This window comes from Schistocerca gregaria, chromosome 2 (genome assembly GCF_023897955.1).
Source record: "Schistocerca gregaria isolate iqSchGreg1 chromosome 2, iqSchGreg1.2, whole genome shotgun sequence".
In the NCBI taxonomy this organism is placed as follows: Eukaryota; Metazoa; Arthropoda; class Insecta; order Orthoptera; family Acrididae; genus Schistocerca; species Schistocerca gregaria.
In genome coordinates this window covers 1,024,534,282-1,024,561,028 of record NC_064921.1, presented here as the reverse complement: position 1 = coordinate 1,024,561,028, position 26,747 = coordinate 1,024,534,282, and the positions used below count along the sequence as shown (strand labels likewise).

The 26,747-nt window shown below is 42.8% G+C and overlaps 1 protein-coding gene across 6 annotated transcripts in view; it reads left to right on the top strand.

The window, feature by feature from the left end:
- LOC126335538 (G protein-activated inward rectifier potassium channel 3-like) overlaps positions 1-26,747 on the top strand; it is a 221,418-nt gene that overhangs the window by 103,800 nt on the left and 90,871 nt on the right. For 2 of the 6 annotated variants that reach the window (XM_049998915.1, XM_049998916.1), the window contains exon 1: positions 7,090-7,197. The exons of 2 other annotated variants lie outside the window; for them this stretch is intronic. The gene's annotated coding sequence lies outside the window, so the exon portion shown is untranslated. Of the gene's footprint in view, positions 1-2,775; positions 2,859-7,089; positions 7,198-26,747 lie in introns of those variants that run through there. 2 more of the 6 variants (XM_049998917.1, XM_049998914.1) reach the window with 2 other exon arrangements.

Sequence of the window (26,747 nt, the reverse complement as noted above, 5' to 3'; positions counted from 1 at the left end):
TAAGAGTAGAAGGAGGTGGAAATCTCTTCTAAACAGCACGTTGCAAGCCATCCGAGATATGCTCAACAATGTTCATGCCTTGGGAGTTTGGTGGCTAGCGGACGAGTATTCCTGGAGCCACTATACAGCAATTCTGGGGGTATGGGGTGTCGCATTGTCCTGCTGAAATTGCCCAAAACCGCCGGAATCCACAATGGACATTAATGGATAAAGGTGATCAGACAGGACGCTTAGGTACGTGTCACCTGTCACAGCCGTATCTAGGTGTATCAGGGGTACTATATCATTCCAACTGCACACGCCCCTACACCTTTACAGAGCCTCCACCAGTTTCAACAGTCCCCTGCTGAAATGCGGGGTCTATGGATTTACGAGGTTGTCTCCATATCCGTACACGTCCATCCGCTAACTACAATTTCAAACGAGACTCGTCCGACCTGGCAACATGTTTCCAGTCATCAACAGACCAATGTCGGCGTTGACGGTCCCAGGCGAAGCGTAAAGCTTCGTGTCCTGGAGTCATCAAAGCTACGCTATTGGACCTTCAGCCCCTAAAGCCCATGTCGATGATGTTTCGTTGCGTGGTTCGCACACTGATTGTTGATTGCCCAGAATTGAAATCTGCAGTGATTTGCGGAAAGGTTGCACTTCCGTCAGGTTGAACCATTCTCTTCAGTTGTCGTTGGTCTCCTTCTTGCAGGATGTTTTTCCGGCCGCAGTGATGTCGGAGATTTTATGTTTTACCGGATTCCTGATACTCATGATACACTCGCGAAATGGTCGTACGGGAAAATCTCCACTTCATCATATCTCGGAGATGCTGCGTCGCATCGCTCGTGCGCCAACTGTAACGCGTTCAAACGCTAATAAATCTTGATAACCTGCGCCAGACACCAGTTTTATAAAGGCGTTGGCGATCGCAGCGCCATATTCTGCATGTTTACATATCTCTGTATTTGAATATGTATGCCTATACATATGTATGGGATATGTATGTAACCAGCGACGGCAATGGACACTAAATGACTGTAAACGAATAGTTTAGAGTGATGAATCACGCCACCCGCTGTGACAGCCGATGGAATGGGTCTGAGTTTGACGAATGCCATTAGAACTACTGACAGCCTTGGGAGAGCCAGTACTGACATAACACTACCATCTGGCGAGCAAGATGTTTGAGACAGGCGAAATACCCTCAGACTTCAAGAAGAAGATAATAATCCCAATCACATAGAAAGCAGGTGTTGACATATGTGAAAATTACCGAACTATCAGTTTAATAAGCCACAGCTGCGAAATACTAACGCGAATTCCTTACAGACGAATGGAAAAACCGATAGAAACCGACCTCGGGGAAGATCAGTTTGGATTCCGTAAAAATGTTGGAAAAGTGAGGCAAATACTGGCCTTACGACTTATCTTAGAAGAAGGATTAAGGAAAGGCAAACCTACGTTTCTAGCATTTGTAGACGTAGAGAAAGCTTTTGATAATGTTGATTGGAAATACTCTCTTTCAAATTCTGAAGGTGGCAGGGGTAAAATACAGGGAGCGAAAGGCTATTTACAATTTGTACAGAAACCAGATGGCAGTTAAAAGACTCGAAAACATGAAATGGAAGCAGTGGTTGGGGCGGGAGTGAGACAGGGTTGTAGCATCTCCCCGATGTTATTCAATCTGTATATTGAGCAAGCAATAAAGGAAACAAAAGAAAAGTTCGGAGTAGGTGTTAAAATCCATGGAGAAGAAATAAAAACTTCGAGGTTCGCCGATGACATTGTAATTCTGTCAGAGACAGCAAAGGACTTGGAAGAGCAGTTGAACGGAATAGACAGTGTCTTGAAAGGAGGGTATAAGATGAGCATCTACAAAAGCAAAACGAGGATAACGGAATGTAGTCGAATTAAATCAGATGATGCTGAGGGAATTAGATTATGAAATGACGCACTTAAAGTATTAAGGGAGTTTTGCTATTTGGGGAGCAAAATAACTGATGATGGTAGAAGTAGAGAGGATATAAGACGTAGACTGGCAATGGCAAGGAAAGCGTTTCTTAAGAAGAGAAATTTGTTAATATCGAGTATTGATTTAAGTGTCAGGAAGTCGTTTCTTAAAGTATTTGTATGGAGTGTAGCCATGTATGGAAGTGAAACGTTGACGATAAATAGTGTAGACAAGAAGAGAATAGAAGCTTTCGAAATGTGGTGCCACAGAAGAATGCTGAAGATTAGATGGGTAGATCACATAACTAATGAGGGGGTATTGAATAGAATTGGGGAGAAGAGGAGTTTGTGGCAGAACTTGACTAGAAGAAGGGATCGGTTGGTAGCACATGTTGTGGGACATCGAGGGATCACCAATTTAGTATTGGAGGGCAGCCTGGAGGGTAAAAACCGTAGTGGGAGACCAAGAGATGAATACACTAAGCAGATTCAGTAGGATGTAGGTTGCAGTAGGTACTGGGAGATGAAGCAGCTTGCACAGGATAGAGTAGCATGGAGAGCTGCATCAAACCAGTCTCAAGACTGAAGACCACAACAACAACAACAACGAATACCCGTTTATCATCTGCATTTCTTCTTGGTGTAGCAGTTTTAGTGGCCAGTAGAGTACGTAGACGTAGAGATATTCATACTGTGCAGCCATGTAGCGACCGTGACAATCATCGAGATCGGTGGCGCAGATTGCAGCGGCGTGAAGCGGGCGCGCCTGTTTGCGCGAAGTGTTAGCAGGCCACGCGCCGTGTTTGCCAGTTAGCGCGCGATCCTCCCATCTTGTTTGCTAAAAGGTGCGGCGCGGCGCCGCGCTGCGGCAGTCCGCCATCCGACGTCCGCCGAGGAGGAGCAACCAGGCTGCAGCAGTACGTAGCGGTAGCAGTAGTGGCAGCGCTCGTGGCGGGTCGTGGGTCGTGGGTCGAGAGTCGTGGGCCGAGCGCCGCCCTGCCTGGCGTGGGACCCCGGCCTCCACAGCGCCTCTGTGGTCGTGCTGCACGGAGCAGTGCCATTTCTGTCCGCTGCTGTCACGTTCGTTACGTGTGGAACAGATTAATCTCCGCAGTTTCGAGGGTTAGTGGATAAAAGTTCGATTGCTTGCCAATTTCGATAATCTCCCAGGTGCGTGTTTTATGTACAGGACTTCAGCTAGGCTAACATTGCAATGATAAACTGGAGAGCGCGCAGACAAATGCTCCGTCGTACAGTTCAAGCGATTATAGGATAATTGAAATAATGTCGCCGAGCTGAATGTGCTAAGAAGGCCCACAATCCGGATTACAAATGGTAAGGATCGAGGTAGTTACCTTAATGGGCACAATTCTTAACATTATTTCGTGTCACTGGACGAAACTTAGAAGGCGAAACTGTAGAAATAATTCTGACATGAATCTTCCGGACCTCATTTTTTGCCCCTCACCTCAGTTCCCTTCCTGGGTTCTCCATTGTTCGGTCTTTACCGATGTGGCGAGGAAAAACATTTTTGAGGCTCAAAAGGATGAAAGTTTTGTTACATGAAGCTACTCTGCTTTGACTCTCCTATGACTATTAAGTACATGTGAACTCTCAAACCGTTATTTAGCAACTAATGCGGCCAGTTCCTTAATTATTTTTCTGTATCTGCCATCCTCTATGCTACGTGAGTAGCAAAGGAATTCGTTTTCTTGATGGTGTTCGATGTTGCCATGTAAAGCATAAAAATACAGGTATTTGTTTCTATAAGAGCTCTGAAAACGCACCGAAAGTGCCTTTAAATTAATAGTAAAAAACAGAGTAACTCTCGCTACCTTAATTCCAGGATACACCATTTTGTATGAGTTGTCTATTTCGTTATGGTCTCCTGTGTTTTAAATAATCAACCGCAGAACGCATTTGCAATCGCTGTCTCTTGTAATCCTCATGTATGGGCACCTTTAAAAGTCATAAATTTAATAGCTATACTTTTGCACGTAGAACACGTTTACAAATGCAACATCAGCCGTATTAATTTACAAATAACAAAAATGTATATCATTAGTTCGATCAGCACAGGAGCTTACTCAATTCGCTCATTTTAATAGACCAACATCCTTCGTAATTACTACTTCCTTCGATAACAGTCGATCAAGTGACATATTTTTAACTACCTAAAGTGACAGCTGAGTTACATGCTTTAACTTCGATCTCATTAAATGTGTTGCTCATGATTTGACGATTTTTAAGGCTGACATTTCAGTATCTATCAAATCTGGTGATACGACGTGTCAATAATATCAGTTTCTTCAGGTTCCAACCAGCATTTCTACGAAAACTCAGCACCATAAATCAATCTGCACTTCGATTACGTGCGCTAAATCACTTATAGAGGAGCGGTATTATGTTGCATCTAGTAGGCTTACAACAAAGAAACAGATATTAGCAAAAATCTCATATTGCCTTTTTGATCTCAATACTTACCATGGCTATAACAAATGTACAGTGTGCTAAAGCGATTTCTCAATACTTAGTACTTTGTTTCTTTAAAAGCCAAATACCTGACCTATACTGAACTTTGATGTAAGTTTTATTAAATGTAAATTATCAAATATAGTACAAAATACCACTATCTGTTATGCTGAAATGCAGCTGTGACAACACAGATTACCCTTAAGATTTCTGTCAATATGCAGCCTTTATTTGAAAGATCTTGAACGTCCGAAGTTCAAATAGCTGATGTACGCAACTTGTTACCTCCTTGGCATTGAGTTTCAATCTGTCCTTCCAATGAATCGTGTCCAAACTATTAATTTCATACAAATGTGATCTAGCTGCTGTCGATACCGACCGCTATATGACCCTCTCTAGAGGGAATTGAGTGTATAGTGTCTAGTCCTCATGAATCTCAATTACTCGATATCACAGATGTAGGCAGAATGTAACTGTGGAAAATGTGCATTTTTCCACAGTCTGATTCTATACCTTCTGAGTAGAGTACGAATTTTCATAGATCCATATCAACTTCTCCTCACAGTTACTGCAAACTTAACCGTTATATTAGTGTTCTCATCTTTTCAATATATTTTGAATGTCGCAAAAAGTAATAGCTTTCTATCCCAAAAGCCACAGTAGCTTCCAGATCTTGGTAGGTTAAGTTTTAATTTAAATCAGAGTGAAAAATATTTTCCTTATGAGCACTAACATTTCTCGGAAATCTTGTTTCAATATTTGGAACTGTTCGTGAGATATTGACAGTTTGCATTGCCAAGTTGCGGTGGTGTATATTTCTCTTAGGCCCCATTATGCAGCATCGCACATTATCATTGTTTCTGACCAACATACACTACTCAAAATAGTTTACTGGATCCTTTTCGTAGAGAATTCTTCGGAGCACTCATATTCTAAAATAACTTCTTTTACAATGTCATTATTTTGAACCCTAATTTTTTGGGTAATCCTAAGACACACTCAAATAATGTTGTAAAATCCTTTATGTGTGCGTGCGTGTGAGGGACAGGGAGAAGGATGCAGTTGTTTATTGCTGTCCGTGTAGTTATAGATACGAGAATGTAAATGAAAAGAAAGGTAGAGTGTAGTAACCGGAGCCGAGCCATGAGATTCTTGCACCGACGCGAATAACCTAAAAATCTGTGTCCGTCAAGTTGTACGTACCCCACTCCTTAACAAACAACACTTAGCTGTGAATTTAGCACTTTCAGATTCGAAATATTAAAAATCATATTTTTTTGAATTTTCTTTTTTTGTGAGATTATTAGACACACTTTGAAGGAGAACATTGTGGAAAACAGCTGTTAACGTACATTAATTGTACACGTAGAGGGTGGTATCAAATGGAGCCACTGCACATGAAATGTCGTTACTTTTGGTGGCAACGCACAAGGCAGTTCCTTTCCGCAATAAGCAGAGGACTACTTGACAGAGAACACACTTCCATCCGTCTCTGTGAGGTTCCTTCTTTGTGCTACAGTGTACACAGTGCATTGAGGTGCCATGTACTGACACATGCTTTCTTTCCATTGTATGTTTTTCAACTAGAAAAACTATTTTCTAATGATTCTGACGATGTACAAGGCCATTCAGGACTTTCTGATTAGTTTGGAAAATTACTGTTATAGCATACTATCCCCAAATCGAGATCACTGTCTGCAGCTAACACATCATCTCCAATTTTACTGCTGCTGTCAATCTGTGAGTCGACAACGGAATTTTCTCTTCCTTTATCCTGCGAGATTACATCTCTTGAAACTGAAAATGCAACAACCTGGTACAGCTAGTCATGTTGCCCTTAGAGCTGCAGTGGTTTAAAAAGGAACCACTACAATAATTACGAAAATAAACACACAAATTTAATTATTATCGCAATACACAGAGCTGTAATTTGAACAGAACAGTTTTCTGTACCTAATCCATGTGCAAAAACTGCCTAACAGATACAATTTCAATCATAATTTGAAAACACGAGACAATCGTGCACTGCATACAAAACTGGCTCCTACATTAGCTCCTCTGACTGCTAACATTTGAAACATGTGAAAAATTCAAACTGCAGCTGCTATAGGGCAGTACCTATTGGAGACGTAAAGGCGGGCAATAAATGCAGCGACTGTGCATATGCCTCGAAATGAGAAAATCCTAAGTGGCTTCAACAGAAGCTACACAGTCAGAAAGGGTTAGCGAAGGACATTGGCGCGCAGTCTGTTGATCTGGAACCACTGGCGATAACAGCTTCTTCCACTAGGAACCGGATTCGAAGCAGGTGCTGCTCAATATGCGTTCGCAGGAACATGTGTTTGCGCCATCGACTACGGTAGCATATCTTAGGACTCCAGTAGTTTTAGTACACGAAGCTACTGAAAGGAACGAAGGAGTATGTCAACAGCTTTTCATCGGTTCTTCCTTGCCCCGTTAGAATTCTGCCAGGCCTGAAGAGTGGCGGCGCATGCGCAAAGGCAATGAGAGGTGACGCATCAACAGTGGCGTTTGCCTGGCCCCGCGACGGCGCTGCCTGCGGGTCAAAGTGTGCCCTGCTATCTGGGCGGCATCTTATCTGGCGGGCTGTCTCCGGCTGGCGGGATGTCTACAGTAGCCGACAAGCAGTTGGGCCGTTACTGCCTTTCACGTGATTGTCCGCAAGTGGAAAAGTCTCGCGATCTGTGCTGTTTTACCTCGTACATCACTACACCAACTGTCGGTATTAAGTCGGCACACTTCGATCTACTCAGATGTCCATAGGTAAGGAACGGTCTCTATGTACAGCTGTGAGATTATCGGAAATGGGATCGGATCGGATCTGACTTAACGTGAGCACACCTCTGGTCGAAGATAATGCAGACTGCATGTCTAATGTTTTTTTTCCAAAACAAAAAAAACTTTGCTTAGTGCACGCGACAAATTAATACATATCTTTGAGCAGTCTCTAATTAAAAAGAACGTTGTTCCACACTTTTTTGATTTTGTAACGTCCATTAATTTGTTTTTGCTGACAATTTAGGCCCTTATGCCTTCATTCCTTGTTGATTTGAAACGATATCCGCAAGTGATCAGTGGCATACTTTTGAGGTTGTTTCGGGATTTTCAAATTATTTTTCTAGAAATTACCGTTTCACCTTCAATCAATAGCTTCTACATGTGGAAAAATACCAAATGTTACATTGCAGTTTGTTTTACTGAATAGTTTCTCCATAATACTAAATGATATGAATGTGAAAGACATCATTTGTATAATATTCAAAGACAGGTTTCGAACTGGGTTTTACTCTGTACTTAAGAGTTATAGGTAACTGTTTCAATTCTATAAATAAACAACAGCGCAGCAAAACAATATAAATGAAAAAGTTGTCTGTCAGAATACTGAAATATATTGTAGCTTGGTATAAGTAGAGCTCATTCCTTTATTAAATCAACGGAGCATTCGTTTTAAGGTTTTATATCAGTCAAATATAATCTTTGGTTGCTGTACTAACGTAAGACTGTCTTTTTCTACCACAGATATTTGACTATTTGCAGAGAGATTTGCAATACTTGTGCTGCAGGATCAATACATAAGATTAACTGCAGACTTACCCGTCGCTATCAGGTTGAGCTAAACTTGTGCTCTGAGCGAGGTGTAGGCTTTAACTATCCAACAGCAGGTTTCCGTAATAAAGCACTATGCTGGTCAAACCAACCTTTAGATTTATGCATGCGTTCAATTTATGGAAATGCACAGAAAGTTATTCTTCACGCCTTTCCTTCTTGAACGGAAGATCAAGACAACCAACGTAACCTTCCAACGCCACTTCAAAATTTGCATAATGTAATAAAAAACTTTCATTATACAGTGTGACGTGTGACCAACTGTCAAAAGCTTGAAAAAACACACTGGACTCGCATGTGGGAGGACGACGGTTCAAACTCGCGACCTGATTTAGCTTTTGCATGATTTCGCTAAATCGCCCCAGGCAAATTCCGGGATGGTTCCTTTGTAAGGGCACGGCCGAGTACCTTTCCTCATCACTCCCTAATCCGATGGGACCGATGACCTCGCTGTTTGGTCCCTCCCCCCTCCCCCCCCCCCCCCCAAATCAACCAACCGACCAACCAACTAAGCCGAATGAGCAGCTTTTGCAACGCGGACCGCTGCGAAACGTGCAGGAAGAAAGTCACTGAGTCTCTAGAAGAGACCGACAGAGATGTGGAATAATAGCGACTACTGTGCCATCGCCAGTTCCGCTGGGGTCCTGGATGGCATCTGCCTGATCGACGTTGCCCCACAGAATCCCGACTGGGCTCAAATCCGGGGAGTTTGGTGGCCGGGAGAGTAGGATAAATTCCTTCTTGTTGCCTCTGAACGGCGTGTGATATGTTGCACTGTCATGCTGGTATATGGTATCATGCTGGGGGAAAACGAAGTGTGGTGGGGTGGAGATGATCCCCAAGGGTAGATGCATACTTGTGTTGACCCATTGTGCCTTCAGGATTACGTGATCACATACGGAGTGTTTGCTTTCAGACTTTCATCATGCTGTATATGTCAACGGCCATCTGTCAGATGGAGCATAAAAAGTGATTCATCTGAAAACGTCACCTGTCAGTGGGCGTCCATTTGCGGTACGGGCGTACATGTCCCGGCCTTCCTCGGCATTGAACATCCGGTGAACGGTCGTCCAGGAGTCGCTGTTGGTAGCCCCTTGGTTCATCTGGGCAGTCAGTTGATCCACGGTTGTGAGTCTGTTGGCCCGTAAACATCTCCGCAGCCGCCTTTCACTCGTTTTATCTACGGCACATGGAGCACCGCAATTGCCTTGCTGCCCGTTGGATAATGCTGTTTTCCTATGCACGGTACACTTTAGCCCCAGCGATACTCGAAGAGTTCACAAAGTTAAATATTTCCACCCTTAGCCTGAAAGCCAGTAAACGTGCCCTTCTGTACGTCGGATAAATCGCTCCGTTTCTGCATTACAAAACTGCACTGTTTTCCGCATCTCTCCGAAACGCTTTATATACTCTCCACTGCTATTGCCGCGGCCTGCCGTCGATGTGTGGTTCTTGCACGTGTCGTGGAACATAGCCAGTGTACGCCCACACTCGTTCAGTTGCGTCATATGGTGTATAGGGTTGAAAGTCGCGTCAGTTGTGGACTGCTCAGCTGTGAGACTGTCTGTCTCTGTAAAGCAGTTATTAGGCCGGCACGGTAAGGTTCAGATTAACAAAAAAACAACAGCGAAAGACGCCTAGCCACCTGGAAGCGTAGTCCGCCTACTGTCACGAAACTCAAAAGGGAACCTCCCCATCGCACCCCCCTCAGATTTAAGTTGGCACAGTGGATAGGCCTTGAAAAACTGAACACAGATCAATCGAGAAAACAGGAAGCAGTTGTGTGAAACTATGAAAAAAATAACAATACATATGCTGTTGACTTTTAGAGTGGTTACAAAAAAATTATCCTCTCCAATGATATCACCCAGAGCAGAAAATAAATCAGTCGTCATAAACTGCTGGCAGCGCGTCTTTTACGACACGCGCAATTTCCATTTCATAAGGATGTCATGAATATGGATACGAGTATGTGTTTATTTCATTTATTCTGGCATCCCGCCATTGCAGCCCAGTACCTGAAGGGTCTCTGTTCATCTCGTCAATAACTTCCTGGCACCACAATCTTTCCTTAATATAGTAGGAGGAACGATTTTCCGTTATTAAACTGTTGTACTCGTGAGAGACATTAATTCGGCTAAACCAGTGAGAGAAAAATCTGCTATGAAGAACACCCAAGGTGAACGGTGTTCTAAAACGTAGTACATTAAATCGGCACGCAAAGTCGATCTGTGGCATCTGAAATTTTCCAGACGAGCGCTGCACAACCACGGGTTTGTTGTGCGTCCAATGAGGCGCTGCGACCTACTTCTGACCGCTTTGTTTACATTGACTTTGGCTCTCAGCTTGGCGGCCAAATAAGACACTTCCTGTTCGGTGCTAGAAGTCGTCAGTTCTTATGGTGTGGCCGGCTGGTATGGCCGAGCGGTTCTAGGCACTTCAGTCTGGAACAACACTACCGCTACGATCACAGGTTCGAATCCTGTCTCGGGCATGGATGTGCGTGATGTCCTTAAGTCAGTTAGGTTTAAGTACGAGGGTCACTCCAAAAGAAATGCACACTATTTTTTTTAATCCATCTTTTATTCTACATGTTTGAAAGTTTTACAGTGTGTAGATACATCCTTTACGAACAATATTTTTATTTCTCCACATAATTTCCATCCCTCTCAACTGCCTTACGCCATCTTGGAACCAGCGCCTGTATACTTGCACGGTAAAATTCTGGACCAACCTGTTGGAGCCATTGTTTGGCAGCATGCACAAGGGAGTCATCATCATCAAACCTTTCTTCCACGAAGAGAGTTTTTCAGTTTCCCAAAGAAATGACAGTCACATGGAGCCAAGTCAGGACTGTAAGGAGAGTATTTCAGTGTTGCCCATCCGAGTTTTGTGATCGCTTCCATGGTTTTTGGACTGAGATGTGGCCGTGCATTGTCGTGCAACAGCAAAACATCCTGTTTTTGCCGATGTGGTCTAACACGACTCAGTCGAGCTTGAAGTTTCTTCAGTGTTGTCACATATGCATCAGAATTTATGTTGGTTCCACTTGGCATGATGTCCACAAGCAAGAGTCCTTCGGAATCTAAAAGCACCGTAGCCATAACTTTTCCAGCAGAAGGTGTGGTTCTGAATTTTTTTTTCTTGGGCGAATTTGCATAATGCCACTCCATTGATTGCCTCTTCGTATCTTGTGAAAAATGATGGAGCCATGATTCATCACCTGTCACAATTCTTCCAAGAAAGTCATCTCCACCATTCTCGTACTGTTCCAAAAGTTCGCTGCATACAATTTTGCTTGTTTCTTTGTGAGCCACTGTCAACATCCTGGGAACCCTCCTGGCACAAACCTGTTTTAACGCCAACACTTTCAGTATTCTGCAAACACTTCCTTCCCCTATCTCAATGTTGCGTGACATTTCGTTCACTGTGATGCGTCTGTCAGCAGTCACCAATTCGTTAACTCTCTGCACATTGTCTGGAGTGTGTGCAGAACGAGGCCTGCCGCTGCGAGGACAATCCTCAATATTGCCGTGCCCGCTTTCATCACGTAACCTGCTTGCCCACCGACTAAATGTACTGCGATCGACAGCAGTATCTCCATACACCTTTTTCAACCTCTTGTGGATGTTTCCCACTGTCTCGTTTTCATAACACACTCACGCGAAGAGGTTGAACTAAGATTGAAAACAAGCGGGAAGGATGTATCTACACACTGTAAAACTTTCACACGTGCAGAATGAAAACTGTGCATTTCTTTTGGAGTCACCCTCGTAGTTCTAAGTTCTAGGGGACTAATGACCTCAGATGTTAAGTCCCATAGTGCTCAGAGCCATTTCAACCATTTTATTATTTTTTTTATATGTGTGCTGTCTGTTCTTTCGAACATGGCCGAAAGAAAAGGCACCATACACATAAACATAAGCATTTTGTCTTTAAATAATATTCTTGAATATGGGTGCACTCTTCGTTCGATTTCTTGCGAGAATTAGGTGAGGCTGCGAGCAATGAGGAAATGGACAGGTGATACTATGTATGTAGTGTGCAACATATGGGAATTTGGGTTGGACGAAAGCTTGCTCGGATAGCCGAAGCGGTTCAGGCGACCGCTCGCCATAAGCGCGAAATCCGGGTTCGAATCCCAGTCCGGCCCAATTTTTCACTTGTCGCCAGTGGCTTTATTACAGTACCCAATTGCAGCTCATATGGAAATTTCTCTTTGCCTTACTATTCCTCGAGTCAGTGATCGAATTTCCCTACCATTTTTATTTCCGTTTCTGAAGATCACTGTTTTACCTTTAGAAAGATGCAAACCTCTGTTCTTACCAAATTATGACGATTGCCTACCGATCTACTGTACTAACATGTCATGGTAATCGAGGCACTGATTTGTTTGATAACCTGATAACTCTACTGTGCCACTTGAGCGGCTGTCCCTATCGCCCTAATTGTTCTCATCGTGTAATCTGGCTGATTAGCGGAACAGTTGCCGTTATCATCTACCTGAGAAAGAGATATTAACGTGCGGTGGTATGTGTTTCCACATACGTCGCAGGCAGAGGTAGGTCTGGTCTGGGGAGACACTCCGATAATCACTGCTTTGTGACCACAGGTACTGAGCAGCGCCACTCGTGATGTCGGCTGCTTGCCTCCTTTTCACCAGAAGAGAAACAATACGGAGCAATTGCGCGATAAAAAAATCTGTCTTTCAGTAAGTCATACCAGCATCTTGTGAAGCTGAGTACAGAAACATTTATTGAGAAAACATATGCTTATTTTTGCACTATATCTATACACATACTCCGCAAGCCGCCATACGATGCATGGTAGAGGGTAAATTGTACCACTGTTAGTCACTCCTTTTCCTATTTCAGTTTTAAATGTCGTCAGTACGACCCTGATTTCACTTAGTTTGTCCTTTTGCGGTCGTCATGCGAGATATACTGTGTGTTAGTGAAAATAGGATTGTTCTGCTGTCGGTTGAAAATGGCTGTTCTCTGAACTTTCTCGATAGCGTATCACAAAAAGAACGTCTACTCACTCCAAGAATTCCCACTTGAGTTCAAGAAGCATCTCTGTAACACTTCCGTGCTGATCGAACCTACCGGTAACAAATCTAGCAGCACGCCTCTGAATTACTTTGACGTCTTCTTTTAATCTGACTTGGTGGGGATCCAAAGCAGTCTAGCAATACTCAAGAATGGCTCTTATAATACTTCGTTCATCTTAAGAATAAATCTCATGTAAACAAACACAGACTTGGTGATTGTCCAGCTGCTGTAGCACACCTACACTGGTGTTGTTACGCTCTTGGAAGCGGATCTTACTTATATACTTAACACCTTATTACCAGGTTACTGTAAATGATACTCTTAAGATATTCAATGTATTAAGAGCCGTCAACGTTTTCCTTAATTAGCTATGTGGGGATCCAAAGCAGTCTAGCAATACTCAAGAATGGCTCTTATAATACTTCGTTCATCTTAAGAATAAATCTCATGTAAACAAACACAGACTTGGTGATTGTCCAGCTGCTGTAGCACACCTACACTGGTGTTGTTACGCTCTTGGAAGCGGATCTTACTTATATACTTAACACCTTATTACCAGGTTACTGTAAATGATACTCTTAAGATATTCAATGTATTAAGAGCCGTCAACGTTTTCCTTAATTAGCTATGTAGTTTTTACTCCAAAACTCGCGTACATTCGCAATCTCTGTACTGCGAACTGAGGAAATGGCTGACTCTGCTGCCTGTTCCGTAATGAAGCACGTACATGGAACACCGTTAAAAAGTGTCGAGAAGCAGATTGTTCTTAACATTTTTCAAAAGTTTACAGAGAAAATAGACGTCGAAATTTTCCGAGTAACTTTATTTCCTAAAGTTAAGTGATTTTTCTAAGCGATAGGCCTGGCTGAACCGGTAGCGTTGTAGAAACGTAATCGCATATTCTACGGATTGCTGATTCGATTCTCTTTTTTCGATTTTTTTCTTCGTTTAGTTCAAAACTGAACATCATTAAAATAGAAAATTCATCAAAGATATCCTAATTAGCGCATATCTAAACATTTTTATGAAAACTACATGTCTTCTTTTTCCTAATTACACATCGCAGGCTAAATTCCAGTTTTTCGAGCAAATATCAATTCTTAACTATCGATATTTTATAAAAGATTGCTTAAATTCAGAAAACATTAACAATTAAATTTTTGGGACAAATGTGAAAAACCGAACACTCTTTATTGGACTATTTTCACACAAGCGTCATAGAAAAATAGGAACAATTTTCACACCATCTAGATGTTGCGTTTTTACAGTTACCAGTATACCACTACAGGTAGAACCCAATAAAACCTGTATGGATCCAAGTTAAGGGATATGTCGTGAGAAATAATAAAATTAAAGGTGTCAGACGTAAAGAACTAGCGCATGAAGCTTTGTCACACCACACTGCCTAACTCTGGCGGGCTGCAGAACACCACATCATAAAAAAGAAGAGAAATGTGTCGCTTGGATAGCTTCGTGAATCCTATTGTTGGTTGCCTCGTTATCAACGTAGCAGATGACAGTTTCAGTACTGAAATTTATTCCTACGATTCGGATATGGAACGAGTTCAGAGATTACCAGACAACAGACTGTAGCGGCTTCAATATGTAACTGAACGGTGAAATCCTTGCAAAACGCTTTTACGTCACAAGAAGCTCACTAAGAAAAATTATCCTATGGGCTGTGCTTAAATTAGAAATGGTTCAATTGGCTCTGAGCACTATGGGACTTAACATCTGAGGTCATCAGTCCCCTAGAACTTAGAACTACGTAAACCTAACTAGCCTAAGGACACCACACACATCCATGCCCGAGGCAGGATTCGAACCTGCGACCGTAGTGGTCACGCGGTTCCAGACTGAAGCGCCTAGAACCGCACGGCCACTCCGGCCGGCCAACTGAATGAAAAAGTCTTGTCACTATAGTCGATGTACTGATAAGCTATTTCACCACCTGCTTGCAACGGAGAAGTGTGCCTGAAATACATATACACTCCTCAGTCTTTGGTCTAGTATGATGCCATCGTATTCTTCCTGTAGCATTCCAATATTTTCAATTAACTCAATTTTGAACAGGAGCACTCAAACGTATGTAGCAAGTTCTAACTTCTGCAGTGGAATCAATTTTCACCTCCAGTATTTGGACCCTAGGCGAAAAACAATGGTGGGTTTTAGGCGGTGTCTACCGACGGCTCAATGAGGCGTTTGATTCGCAGTATTTGGATGATGTATTTGAGACCGAAGATTTCTGTGATAGTTTGGGAGAGGGGACAGATTGCAGATTGCTGTTTTTATCGCACCATTATAGTTGGGTCCATTCGTTCTAGTTAATCAACGCGAAGCAGGACGTTTCCCTAGATATTATCGGTGACTAATCGTTGTGCTTTTTAGGGTTCCGCAACTCAGTCGGTAAAAACAGATTTTTTTGTTCAACTGTCCGTCTGTCTGCCCGACAGTTCAGACCCCTTTATCTCAGGAACCCATGTGGGCATCAACTTCAAATTTATGTCGCGTACTAAGGTATACAGCCCCTTGGCTGTGTGCAAAATGTAAGCGTCTAAGTCGAAGCAATCAAAAGATACGGCTATTTATGTTGCATATTTCGTTACTCAAAAACTCTTCAAAACGTTGAAATAGAAAACTTAACTAGAATCATAAAACTGAGCAAGAGACGCGGTTTCACAATACAAGTAGAGGGAAAAAATCCAAAAATTCTTCATTTGTAATTGTCTCACATAAAAAATTGTTTTTTGTCATTTTTGTCTGTCTGTTCATCTGCTAAGACCCCTTTTTCGTAGGAATGGGTAGAGGAATCAAGTTGAAATTTGTCAGATACTAAGGTCTACGGTTCCTAGACGGTGTAAATAAACTATGCTTCTAACGCAATCCAGTTAAAAGATCCAGTCATATACGAGAGACTGACAACACTGAAAGCGATCTGGAAACAATAAATTCAAGTGAACAATCAAAGTTAAATGAAAAACTTGAGATTTTTATGCAAGTGTTACATGCCAATAGATAAATGTATTGAAAATAAGATAAAATTAGCAAAACATTTTGTTATTTACGGGAATATAAAAAGCACAATAAATGGGAACAACCCACTACGCTATGTCCATTGTACGGCGCTGGAGAAATTGATCACCACGGTCTTTTCGCAAAACAACCGCCCTAGTATTTGCCTGAAACATATAGAGAAACAGCGCTTAAATTACTCTGGCTGCCTGGACGAGGATGTTTCCACGTAAGACTTGAGGTACGGTCACTCCTTCTTCACCATCCTGTAAGTTTAATGGGGAAAAAATTGCAAATTTTACTGCAACTCAGTTGAATGATTTCGTAGAAGGATTGTCGGCGTCGTCTGTCCGAAGACTGGTTCAATACATCTGTCCAAGCATCTACATCTTTGTTACGTACGTCTTGCACGTATCTGAACTCACTTGCTGTCTTGGGCCTTGGCTTCCAGCCACAATTGCCGCCCTCCCCCCCCCCCCCCCCCCCCCCTCCAACACACACACACCAAACTAAATCAACGATTTCTTTATTTCTTGGGCGTAACGTGTCAATTGATTCCTTTTTTTAGTATAGTCGTGGCATAAATTTCTTTTCTCCCTAATTCGAGTCAGTAGTTCATTATTAGTTACCCAATCAACCCATCTAACACCTACACCATTCGTCTGTAGGTCTACGTTTCTAAAGCTTCTGTTCTGAAACTTCCTAGCAGATTAAAACTGTTTGCCGGCTGAGACTGGATCATGATAACTTTGCCTTTTGAGGGCAACTGCTTTACTGATTGAGCTATCCAGGCACATTCCAGGGCTCGCCATCACATCTCTGCTTCCACCAGTACCTCCCTCCTAGCTTCCAAACTTCAGAGCAGTTTTCCTGCATACGTTATGGGATTAGTACTCCCACAAATGAGGATATAGCGGAGAAACGACGTAGCCACAGCCTTGGCGACTGTTTCCAGGAAGAATTTTCATTCTGCAGCGGTGTGTGGTTGGATAACTTACTCGATAGAGCACTATCCCGCGAAAGATAAAGGAACCAAGTTCGAGTTCCGATCCGCTGCGCAGTTTTAAGCTACCAGGGAGTTTCAAATTAATGCACGCTCACCTGCGGAGTGAAAATTCAGTTCATCTTCTAGTCTTGTCGGTACTGTTTATCACACATGTTTCACTCCCGTATAACGTTATACTCCAGAAAAAGATTTCCAATGAAAGACTTCGCAACACTTAGTTTATATTAGCAGTTAACATGTCTTTTTCATAAGGCGTCTCTTACTGCTGCCAGTCCACATTTTGTATCGCCTTTCCTTCTACCTTCAATTATTTTGCTGCCCAAATAATTAGTCTACTATTTCTAGTGACTAATTTCCTAATCTAGCTATTCTTGGATTATTTCGACTACTTTTCAATTACGGTTGGGTTGCACTTGTTGATGGTTATTTTATAACATCCTTTCAATACAGTATTCATTCCCTTCAACTGATCTTCAAAGTCCTTTGCCATCTTTGATGTATTACAGTGTAATCGGCAAACTTTAGTTTTTATATCTTCTCCCTGGACTTTAATTCCCTTTCCAGATTTCTTTGTTTTCCCTTTCCTACTTGCTTAATGCGCAGATTGAATAACATGGTGGATAGGCTACAACGCTGTCTCACTCCCTTCTCAACCACTGCTTGTTTTTACGTTCTTATACACTTAAAACAGCAGGCTCAAGTTTGAGTAACATTCCGCTCCGTGTATTTTGGCCATGCGACCTTCTGTTTTTCAGAGTGTTCCAAACAACATTGTAAACAACTTTCTGTAGAAGTTGGTAAGGATGTGATTAGCGTTGTACATCAGGGAGGATACAAGCACCAGAAATTTCCTACCTATGTCTTGCCTTTAATGGCAATGCAGAGAAGCCTTTATTAAAGCGTTGCTCTTAATGACTGACTGAGACAGTAAGGAAAATAGAAAAGGGCAAGTAGTTGTCGGTAACTATTTGATAAGTATTTGTATAATATTTAGCTCGGGGAACGCTCTTCGACCACAGAACCTGTCACGTCACGGACCTTCAGGCCAGTGAAGAGGTGCTGACGTGTTTGGGGTTTACCCATCTCATTATCACATTCGCGTTTGCACCCTAACAAGGTAAGAAGCAGAAGGTGGTAACAAATGGCAAACTGTTTCATTGTACATCAACAATAAATATTTGTCGCGATGGTATAGACACCCGAAAGTAACATGGTTCTCTTAAACATGACAAATTTTGACAGTCAGTTACGATGCTATAGTAGTTGCAGCGTACTGTTTCGAGGCGCTTTGTAATATCATTCCTGATTGTTGATTAATTCTCTAATCAGTGACACGCTTACTTTCACCGACCACCATCAAAGCCCCTAACACTCTTCGGTGATCTAACGAAAGTCTTAGTGTTACTGAAAGACATCGTGAGTGTTCCCTTGATGTTGGTTGTGGCGCCGCTTTGAAGAAACGTTTTCATCTACTTATTTCGGTGGATGTGGCTCGGCAGAGTGCTAGCTTATAGGGAGATGAGGCAGGCCTGGAACGAATCCAAGAGGGGTGAGGGTGGGTTTTAGACGGTATTCCACGATCGTCTAGCCAAATGTTCGGCTACTCCCCAATCTCCGCCTCAGAAAATCGTATACACAAGCGGTTAAAGTACGGTAACATACACAACAAAGTTCTTGCCGTTCACGGACATACGGCGCCCACAGAGTTCCCTTCATCAGATTAACTGCCAAAGGCATCCGGACACTAAATTTGCGAAATTACAAGTAAAAGCGACCACCTTACGGCAGAATGAACACGAGGAAAGACAGATTTCAGTAGACGCAACAGTGAACTGGGTATCTAGTAAACCTGAAAGTCGCCCCTTGCTAAACTTTGTTACATCTAATATTTCTGAATAACATGGTGTTCACAGTTATTCTTACGATAGTCCTGTGCCTCGTCTTTCCTGGGTTCCATATAAGGACATAGGGACTGACAGAAGTCCAAATCAGAAGCCTAAGTTTCAAGACTAGGACGTTACAGTCTCTTCGTCCTAAGAAAAGTGCTCCCTCTAAATTTCCCTGCAACATTACCAAGTTGAGTGGCTGGACAAAGTCTAGGTCAGATTAATTGTGTTGATAAGGTAGAATTCGCACATGTTCCACATGTCAAAAAATCCGCAGCTCACACTACTCTGAGCTGTCGCGTTTCTTAGCGCTAAATAAATTTTAACTTTGTCCTTCTCTGAAATCGACAGGCATTGACGTGAGACAATCACTGTGACTCATACCATTCAGCAGGATCGGAATGTTTGTACTCAGGGGAGCAATGATCTGGTGTCCCATAGCTACGATACCTTTCCGTCTCGTGCGCAGGCTTGCATCAGAGAACCCCAAAAAGTTGTTCGGTTATGAATTCACGGCTATATAACCGTGTCATTTTCAGCGAGCACTAGTCCACATGCCTGGCTGAACGCTTTTCTATCATTGAATGAGCACTATTAGCGATCTAAAAGACCCTAGCCGTTTGGGCTGCGATAGATCCAATGTTTATCTTCACGAACTACTTGACAGAACTATCATATTCGGCCCTCCTACAACAATCCCTCATTTTAATATTTCAATGTTCCGTAGTTGCTACAGGAACTGCAAGGTGCAGCTTCTTCGTGAGAGAGCCTTCCTCACTCAAACTTTTAGTTTACGCTAAAATGCCATACTAGAAAAATACTCCAGGTGCCAGTATCGTCCTTACATTTTCAGGCCTTTTCTACAATTGTTTAATAGCTAATAGATGAGAAATAACTTACCGCTATCCGCCCCTCCCAAGCAGTCATTCACACCCCTCACGATAACAGGTGGAAAGTTACATGACAGCGAGTGCGATATCCATCATCAACGGACTACTCTAGCTTTATAGGATCATTTAGAATACAAATGATAATCAATCGCATTTACGTTGAGACGTCAATAAAATCATAAAGACAGTGCCGTGAAAATTACGAAGGTGAACATGTTGTCGGAACCCGCGTGGGGTAAATGACGTCAGCTACTTATTTATGGAAATATGAGTTGCTCCACAGCTTCTACATCTACATCTACATCTACATGATTACTCTGCAATTCACACTTAAATGCTTGGCAGAGGGTTCATCGAACCACAATCATACTATCTCCCTACCATTCCACTCCCGAACAGCGTGCGGGAAAAACGAACACCTCAACCTTTCTGTTTGAGCTCTGATTTCTCTTATTTTATTTTGATGATCATTCCTACCTATGTAGGTTGGGCTCAACAAAATATTTTCGCATTCGGAAGAGAAAGTTGGTGACTGAAACTTCCTAAATAGATCACGCCGCGACGAAAAACGTCTTTGCTTTAATGACTTCCATCCCATCTGCCACACTCTCCCCTATTACGTGATAATACAAAACGAGCTGCCCTTTTTTGCACCCTTTCGATGTCCTCCGTCAATCCCACCTGGTAAGGATCCCACATCGCGCAGCAATATTCTAACAGAGGACGAACGACTGTAGTGTAAGCTGTCTCTTTAGTGGACTTGTTGCATCTTCTAAGTGTCCTGCCAATGAAACGCAACCTTTGGCTCGCCTTCCCCACAATATTATCTATGTGGTCTTTCCAACTGAAGTTGTTGAAGTTGTTCGTAATTTTAACACCCAGGTTACTTAGTTGAATTGACAGCCTTGAGAATTGTACTATTTATTGAGTAATCGAATTCCAACGGATTTCTTTTGGAACTAATGTGGATCATCTCACACTTTTCGTTATTTAGTGTCAACTGCCACCTGACACACCATACAGCAATCTTTTCTAAATCGATTTGCAACTGATACTGGCCTTCGGATGACCTTACTAGACGGTAAATTACAGCATCATCTGCGAACAACCTAAGAGAACTGCTCAGATTATCACCCAGGTCATTTATATAGACCAGGAACAGCAGAGGTCCCAGGACGCTTCCCTGGGAAACACCTGATATCACTTCAGTTTTACGGAATCAACTTGAGATCCCCTGTCGATAGCGGCCATTACTTCGTGCGAGTAAAGAGCTAGCTGCGGGATTTCGCGTTCTTCTGAACTTCGCATACTTTTTCTGTTGCCTCTGCAACAGTGTTCGGACCTGTTTTGTGTACCATGGGGGATCAGTTCCATCTCTTACCAATTTATGAGGTATGAATCTCTCAATTACTGTTGCTACTATCTCTTTGAGTTTGAGCCACATCTCATCTACATTTGCATAGTCAGTTAAAAAGGAATGGAGATTCTCTCTTAGGAAGGCTTCTAGTGATACTTTATCCGCTTTTTTAAATAAAATTATTTTGCGTTTGTTTCTGGTGGATTTGGAAGAAACGGTATTGAGCCTAGCTACAACGACCTTGTGATCACTAATCCCTGTATCTGTCATGATTCTCTCCATTAGCTATGGATTGTTTGTGGCTAAGAGGTCAAGTGTGTTTTCGCAACCATTTAAAATTCGCGTGGGGTTCGTGGACTAACTGGCCGAAATAATTTTCGAAGAAAGCATTTAGGACAATCTCAGAAGATGTTTTCTCCCTACCACCGGTTTTGAACAAGTACTTTTGCCAACATATCGAGGGAAAGTTGAAGTCCCCATCAACTATAACCGTATGAGTGGGGTATTTATTTGTTACGAGACTCAAATTTTCTCTGAACTGTTCAGCAACTATATCATCGGAGACTGGGGGTTGGTAGAAGGAGCCAATTATTAACTTTGTTCGGCTGTTAAGTATAACCTTCACCCATACCAATTCGCTCGGAGTATCTACTTCTACTTCACTACAAATGAAACCACTACTCACAGACACAAACACTCCACCACCAATTCTGCCTAATCTATCTTTCCTGAACACCGTCTGAGACTTCGAAAAAATTTCTGCAGAACTTATTTCAGGCTTTAGCCAGCTTTCTGTACCTATAACGATTTCAGCTTCTGTGCTTTCTATTAGCGTTTGAAGCTCAGGGACTTTCCCAGCACAAGTACAACAATTTACAACTACAATTCCAACTGTTCCTTGATCCAAACACGTCCTGTATTTGCCATGCACCCTTTGAGATTGCATCCCACCCCATACTTTTCCGACGCCTTCTAGCTTTCTAGCTTGATGCTGGATAGCATGTCGCTTCGGACCTTGCTGATCAGATAACTGCCCTTCAGTGTCTTATTGTTTAGCACTGGTTAACGTCCGCAAAGCTACACCGCTCCTCTTACAGCTCTGTAGCCGGTAGCCAGAGGGTCATTCATCACTACATTTTTCCTCCTACAGCTTAAATCCCTGTGGTGAATCACCTTTACCTAGAAGGAAGCAAGGTTGGACTTCAAGCAGCTGTCACTGTCATGGCCTTTGGAAATGTCACGAGATCGCACTGGTCAACTGAGGAAGAAAATGTGTCATAGAGTTATTTCAAGAGTAATCCCGGCGGTAGCTTATGTTAGGAACATCACGAAACGCCAAAACGATTAGTCCAGTGTCGTAATAACAACCTTATATTTGAAACTATGCACCTCCAGCTAGAAGCACTGTTCTGTAGACATTAACAATAACGGACAACATTTGTTGGCATTGTCGGATAAATGTTCAATCACATTCCAAATGTTATAACACTTACTTTTTTCAAAAAATGTATCCTATAAACAAACACATTGAGTCAAGGAAAACACTATGAGCACTCCACGTTACAAACAGAATATTTAATACCCACCATGATCACAGTGCGATTAGCAGTTTATACTACTGGCCATTAAAATTGCGACACCACGAAGATGACGTGCTACAGATGCGAAATTTAACCGATAGGAAGAAGATGCTGCGATGATTAGCTTTTCAGAGGATTCACACAAGGTTGGCGCCGGTGGAAACACCTACCACGTGCTGACATGAGGAAAGTTTACAACCGGTTTCTCATACACAAACAGCAGTTGACCGGCGTTGCCTGTTGGAACGTTGTTGTGATGCTTCGTGTAAGAGAAGAAATGCACACCATCACGTTTCCGACTTTGATAAAGGTCGGAGTGTAGCCTATCGTGATTGCGGTTTATCGTATCGCGACACTGCTGCTCCCGTTGGTCGAGATCCAATGACTGTCAGCAGAATAGGGAATCGGCGGGTTCAGGAGGGTAATACGAAACGCCGTGCGGATCCCAACAGCCTCGTATCACTAGCAGTCGAGATGACAGGCATCTTATCCGCATGGCTGTAACGTATCTTGCAGCCAAGTCTCGATCCCTGAGTCAACAGATGGGGACGTTTGCAAGACAACAACCATCTGCACGAACAGTTCTAGGACGTTTGCAGCAGCATGAACTATCAGCTCGTAAACCGTGGCTGCGGTTACCCTTGGCAGGAGCGCCTGCGATGGTATACGCAACGACGAACCTGGGTGCACGAATGGCAAAACGTCATTTTTTTGGATGAATCCAGGTTCTGTTTACAGCATCAAGATGGTCGCATCCGTGTTTGGCGACATCGCGTTGAAGGCACATTGAAAGCGTGTATCCGTCATCGCCATACTGGCGTATCACGCGGCGTGATGGTATGGGGTCCCATTGGTTACACGTCTCGGTCGCCTCTTGTTCGCATTGACGAAACTTTGAACAGTGGACGTTACATTTAAGATGTGTTACGACCCGTGGCTCTACCCTTCATTCGATCCCTGCGAAATCCTACATTTCAGCAGGATTATGCACGACCGCATGTTGCAGGACTTGTACGGGCCTTTCTGGATACAGAAAATGTTCGATTGCTGCCCTTGCCAGCACATTCTGCAGATCTCTCACCAACTGAAAACGTCTGGTCAATGGTGGACCAGCACAGGCTCGTCACAATACGCCAGCCACTACTCTTGATGAACTGTGTTATCGCGTTGAAGCTGCATGGGCAACTGTACCTGTACACGCCATCCAAGCTCTGTTTGACTCAATGGCCAGACGTATCAAGGCCGTTATTACGGCCAGAGGTGATTGTTCTGGGTACTGATATCTCAGGATCTATGCACCCAAATTGCGTGAAAATGTAAGCACGTCAATTATAGTATATTTGTCCAATGAATACCCATTTATCATCTGCATTTCTTCTTGGTGTAGCAATTTTAATGGCCAGTAGTGTATTTAATACTAACTGAGTATCCAGTTATTCAAGTTTTCTATTTAGTCCAATTCCTGCTTCCCCCTCTCTCTGCCCTTCTCAGCCCCTCTCTGTCCATCTCCTCTCGCTTCTCTATGTCCATTCTCCTCTTCCCCTTCTCTGTTCATTTCCTCCTCCTCCTCCTCGCTACGCCTACCACTTCCAACCCTGTCTTTGTCCATCTCTTCCTCTTTCCTTTTTCTGTCCATCTCCTTTCTACTCTCTCTGTCTATTCCCCCTCCCCCTTTGCCCATCTCCTTCCCTATCTGTGTTCACTTCCTCCTTCCCCCGCACTGTCTGACCATCTTCTCCTCTTCTCTCTCCACATTATCATCAAACAAGTCGTATTAATGAGTTTTACTACAATACGTAAATTACAATACTAAACTTTGGCAATTACACAGATGTTTCGCAACCGAAGGGCGACATACAAAGTAATCAGTCTTCTTCAAAAAATGGTTCAAATGGCTCTGAGCACTATGGGACATAACATCTGTGGTCATCAGTACCCTAGAACTGAGAACTGCTTAAACCTAACTAACCTAAGGATATCACACACATCCATGCCCGAGGCAGGATTCAAAACTGCCACCGTAGCGGTCACGCGGTTCCAGACTGAAGCGCCTAGATCCGCATGGCCACACTGGCCGACTTCTTCTTCAATATAGACAATCCCCATCTGTGCTACATAGAGAGAACAAGCGAAGTGACTAGCGTTGACGCTGCTATCGAAGTCGCTAAACTTGAAGTTGCTACTGAACTGGGCCGTCACCAGTCAGTCGCGGCTCTTACGTCATCTTCACATAGAGGCCGCCGCTGTCGCGTTGTCATCCTGGAGGGAGGTCCGGTCAGCATGCGATCGGCTGACTTGTTCTTACAGCCTTCTCTTCCCTGTCGTTCCCGACTGGCCTGCCGGTGCTTGACTTTACGCCGTAACAATGCTCACACCAATAGGGCACTGTTGGTTTCTTACTCCCATAGTATTTCTTCCAAGATCGTAACTAATATGGGTACCAAATTTGGTTGAAATCATTCCAGGAGTTTAGGATGAGCTTCTCGTCCGTGGTTTTGCCCACGTAAGCACATGTGAAATATATTTCACATATATCAAAATAGTTCATACGTATTTCTACATACTGGGTTATCAAAAAGTCATTATAAATTTGAAAACTGAGTAAATCACGGAATAATGTAGATAGAGAGGTACAAATTGGCACACATGCTTGGAATGACATGAAGTTTTATTAGAACCAAAGAAAGACAAAAGTTCAAAAAATGTCCGACAATGGCGCTTCATCTGTTCAGAATAGCAACAATTAGCATAACAAAGTGAGACAAAGCAAAGATGATGTTCTTTACAGGAAATGCTCAATATGTCCGCCATCATTCCTCAGCAATAGCTGTAGTCGAGGAATAATGTTGTGAACAGCACTGTAAAGCATGTCCGGAGTTATGGCGAGGCATTGGCGTCGGATGTTGTCTTTCAGCATCCCCAGAGATGTCGGTCGATCACGATACCCTTGCGACTTCAGGTAACCCCAAAGCCAATAATCGCACGGACTGAGGTTTGGAGACCTGGGAGGCCAAGCACGACGAAAGTGGCGGCCGAGCACAGGATCATCACCAAACGACGCGCGCAAGAGATCTTTTACGCGTATAGCAATATGGGGTGTTTTCTTTTCTTTTTTTTTGTTCTAATGAAACCCCATGTCATTTCAAGCATGAGTGTCAATTTTTACCTCTCTATCTAGATTATTGCGTGGTTTATTAAGTTTTCAAATTTATACTGACTTTTTGATCACCTGTCATATTTCACCTGTGGCCCTCTGCTGAACTATGTGTTGTACAATGATATATTTTTGCAGGTACATCCAGCACCATATGTGGATGCCGCCTGGAGAAATGTGAAATATATTGCCAACAGAGTTAGTAGTAAATTAAAACGCCATAGATGATGCCGCACTTTTTCATACATCTCAGTATATGACCTCATACTTTTTGAACTCCGTGTAGTAGAATGATATACTTTTGTATGTACATTCAGCGGCAAATGTGGATACTGTGAGCGAAAAATGTTGCGAAGAAAGTTAGTAGCAATGAAGTAATACATTTAAACGTCTTGCATGTTGTGGCAGTTTTTCACGCATCTTAATGTTTATGACGCCGTACGTCCTGAATTATGTGTTGTACAATGATATAATTTTCTGGTACGTTCAGTGGTATATGTGAATACTGTCTACAAAATGTGAATACAGTTTGTAGTAAGGAAGTAATAAACTAAAACGTCAAGCTTCGTGTCGCAGTTTTACTGCATGAACAGCGAAAATGTAGTTGGCGATTACTTTCATCATCACGTGGGGAATGTCGACGAGGAAAGGTTTCGTTAAGGATTGAAATTATGTCGAAAGTATGTTCCAACATACTAAGCGCTCTGAGTCTCAAATACTGGATGACTCAAGTATGGCTAATCTCTCGTCGAAGTTCAAATGGTTCAAATG